Source organism: Megalopta genalis, unplaced genomic scaffold (genome assembly GCF_051020955.1).
Source record: "Megalopta genalis isolate 19385.01 unplaced genomic scaffold, iyMegGena1_principal scaffold0032, whole genome shotgun sequence".
NCBI lineage: Eukaryota > Metazoa > Arthropoda > Insecta > Hymenoptera > Halictidae > Megalopta > Megalopta genalis.
In genome coordinates this window covers 1,770,362-1,775,000 of record NW_027476101.1, presented here as the reverse complement: position 1 = coordinate 1,775,000, position 4,639 = coordinate 1,770,362, and positions in this window count along the sequence as shown.

The window sequence follows — 4,639 nt, the reverse complement described above, 5'->3', positions numbered from 1 at the left end:
AACAAGAAGAACAAGAAGAACAAGAAGAACAAGAAGAACGAGAAGAACGAGAAGAACGAGAAGAACAAGAAGAACAAGAAGAACAAGAAGAACAAGAAGAACAAGAAGAACAAGAAGAACAAGAAGAACAAGAAGAACAAGAAGAACAAGAAGAACAAGAAGAACAAGAAGAACAAGAAGAACAAGAAGAACAAGAAGAACAAGAAGAACAAGAAGAACAAGAAGAACAAGAAGAACTAGAAGAACAAGAAGAACAAGAAGAACAAGAAGAACAAGAAGAACGAGAAGAACGAGAAGAACAAGAAGAACAAGAAGAACAAGAAGAACAAGAAGAACAAGAAGAACAAGAAGAACAAGAAGAACAAGAAGAACAAGAAGAACAAGAAGAACAAGAAGAACAAGAAGAACAAGAAGAACAAGAAGAACAAGAAGAACAAGAAGAACAAGAAGAACAAGCAGAACAAGAAGAACAAGAAGAACAAGAAGAACAACAAGAAGAACAACAAGAACAACAAGTGCAACAAGAAGAACAAGAAGAACAACAAGAAGAACAACAAGAACAACAAGTGCAACAAGAAGAACAAGAAGAACAAGAAGAACAAGAAGAACAACAAGAACAACAAGAAGAACAACAAGAACAACAAGTGCAACAAGAAGAACAAGAAGAACAAGAAGAACAAGAACAACGGGAACAACGAGACCAACGGAAACAACGAGAACAACAAAAGCAACAAGATCAACAAGAACAACAAGAGCAACAAGAGCAACAAGAGCATCAAGAACAACAAGAGCATCAAGAACAACAAGAACAACAAGAACAAGAAGAACAACAAGAACAAGAAGAACAACAAGAACAACAAGAACAACAGTAACAACAGGAACAACAGGAACAACAGGAACAACAGGAACAACAGGTACAACAGGAACAACAGGAACAACAGGAACAACAGGAACAACAGGAACAACGGGAACAACAGGAACAACAGGAACAACAAGAACAAGAACAACAAGAGCAACAAGATCAACAAGAACAGCGAGAACAACGGGAACAACGAGACCAACGGAAACAACGAGAGCAACAAAAGCAACAAGTTCAACAAGTTCAACAAGAACAACAAGAGCAACAAGAGCAACAAGAGCAACAAGAACAACAAGAACAAGAAGAACAAGAAGAACAAGAAGAGTAACAAGTACAACAAGAACAACAGGAACAACAGGAACAACTGGAACAACAGGAACAACAGGAACAACAAGAACAACAAGAACAACAAGAGCAACAGGAACAACGAGAACAACGGGAACAACGAAATCAACGGAAACAACGAGATCAACAAAAGCAACAAGATCAACAAGAACAACAAGAACAACAAGAGCAACAAGAACAACAAGAACAAGAAGAGCAACAAGAGCAACAAGAGCAACAAGAGCAACAAGAGCAACACAAGCAACAAGAACAACAAGAACAACAAGAACAACAAGAACAACAGGAACAACAGGATCAACAGGAACAACAGGAACAACAGGAACAACAGGAACAACAGGAACAACGGGAACAACAGGAACAATAGGAACAACGGGAACAACAAGAGCAACTAGAACAACAGGAACATCAAGAACAACAAGAACAACAACAACAAGAACAACAACAACAAGAACAAGAAGAACAAGAAGAACAAGAAGAACAAGAAGAACAAGAAGAACAAGAAGAACAAGAAGAACAAGAAGAACAAGAAGAACAAGAAGAACAAGAAGAACAAGAAGAACAAGAAGAACAAGAAGAACAAGAAGAACAAGAAGAACAAGAAGAACAAGAAGAACAAGAAGAACAAGAAGAACAAGAAGAACAAGAAGAACAAGAAGAACAAGAAGAACAAGAAGAACAAGAAGAACAAGAAGAACAAGAAGAACAAGAAGAACAAGAAGAACAAGAAGAACAAGAGGAACAAGAGGAACAAGAAGAACAAGAAGAACAAGAAGAACAAGAAGAACAAGAAGAACAAGAGGAACAAGAAGAACAAGAAGAACAAGAAGAACAAGAAGAACAAGAAGAACAAGAAGAACAAGAAGAACAAGAAGAACAAGAAGAACAAGAAGAACAAGAAGAACAAGAGGAACAAGAGGAACAAGAAGAACAAGAAGAACAAGAAGAACAAGAAGAACAAGAAGAACAAGAAGAACAAGAAGAACAAGAAGAACAAGAAGAACAAGAAGAACAAGAAGAACAAGAAGAACAAGAAGAACAAGAAGAACAAGAAGAACAAGAAGAACAAGAAGAACAAGAAGAACAAGAAGAACAAGAAGAACGAGAAGAACCAGAAGAACAGGAAGAACAAGAAGAATAACAAGTACAACAAGAACAACAGGAACAACAGGAACAACAAGAACAACAGGAACAACAAGAGCAACAAGAGCAACACGAGCAACAAGAGCAACAAGAACAACAGAAACAACAAGATCAACAAGAACAACAAGAACAACAAGAACAACAGGAACAACAGGAACAACTAGAACAACAGGAACAACAAGAACAACTAGAACAACAAGAACAACAAGAACAACAAGAACAACAAGAACAACAAGAACAAGAAGAACAACAAGAACAAGAACAATAAGAACAACAAGAACAACAACAACAAGAAGAACAACAAGAACAACAAGAACAACAACAACAAGAACAACAACAACATGTACAACATGTACAACAAGAACAACAAGAACAAGAACAACAAGAACAACAACAACAACAACAACAACAACAAGAACAACAAGAACAACAAGAACAACAACAACATGTACAACATGTACAACAAGAACAACAAGAACAAGAACAACAAGAACAACAAGAACAACAAGAACAACAAGAACAACAGGAACAACAGGAACAACAGGAACAACAGGAACAACAGGAATAACAGGAACAACAAGAGCAACTGGAACAACAGGAACAACAGGAACAACAGGAACAACAAGAACAACAAGAACATCAAGAACAACAAGAACATCAAGAACAACAAGAACAACAAGAACAACAACAACAAGAACAACAACAACAACAACAACAACAAGAACAAGAAGAACAAGAAGAACAAGAAGAACAAGAAGAACAAGAAGAACAAGAAGAACAAGAAGAACAAGAAGAACAAGAAGAACAAGAAGAACAAGAAGAACAAGAAGAACAAGAAGAACAAGAAGAACAAGAAGAACAAGAAGAACAAGAAGAACAAGAAGAACAAGAAGAACAAGAAGAACAAGAAGAACAAGAAGAACAAGAAGAACAAGAAGAACAAGAAGAACAAGAAGAACAAGAAGAACAAGAAGAACAAGAAGAACAAGAAGAACAAGAAGAACAAGAAGAACAAGAACAACAAGAACAACAAGAACAAGAAGAACAACAAGAACAACAAGAACAACAGGAACAACAGGAACAACAGGAACAACAGGAACAACAGGAACAACAGGAACAACAGGAACAACAAGAACAACAAGAACAACAAGAACAACAAGAACAACAAGAGCAACAAGATCAACAAGAACAACAAGAACAACCAGAACAACGAGAACGACAAAAGCAACAAGATCAACAAAAGCAACAAGATCAACAAGAACAAAAAGAGCAACAAGAGCAACAAGAACAACAAGAGCAACAAGAGCAACAAGAGCAACAAGATCAACAAGAACAACAAGAGCAACAAGAGCAACAAGAACAACAAGAACAAGAAGAACAAGAAGAACAAGAAGAACAAGAAGAACAAGAAGAACAAGAAGAACAAGAAGAACAAGAAGAACAAGAAGAACAAGAAGAACAAGAAGAACAAGAAGAACAGCAAGAACAACAAGAACAACAAGAACAACAAGAACAACAAGAACAACAAGAACAAGAACAACAACATCAACCAGAATAACAACAGCATGAACAACAAGAACAACAACAACGACAACAACAACAACAAGAAGAACAACAAGAACAAGAACAACGGGAACAACAACAGCAAGAACAACAAGGACAAAAAGAATAACAAGAACAAGAAGAACAACAAGAACAACAAGAGCAACAAGAGCAACAAGAACAACAAGATCAACAAGAACAACAAGAACAACAAGAACAGCAAGAACAACAACAAAAAGAACTACATGAACAACAACAACAAGAACAACAACAACAACAACAAGAACAACAAGAACAACAAGAACAAGAACAACAAGAGTAACAAGAACAACAAGAACAACAAGAACAACAAGATCAACAAGAACAACAAGAACAACAAGAACAAGAAGAGCAACAAGATCAACAAGAGCAACAAGAACAACAAGAACAACAAGAACAAGAAGAACAAGAAGAACAAGAAGAACAAGAAGAACAAGAAGAACAAGAAGAACAAGAAGAACAAGATGAACAAGAAGAACAAAGAAGAACAAGAAGAACAAGAAGAACAAGAAGAACAAGAAGAACAAGAAGAACAACAAGAACAACAAGAGCAACAAGAGCAACAAGATCAACAAGAACAACGAGAACAACGAGACCAACGGAAACAACGAGAACAACGGAAACAACGAGAACAACAAAAGCAACAAGATCAACAAGAACAACAAGAGCAACAAGAGCAACAAGAAGAACAAGAACAACAAGAGCAACAAGAAC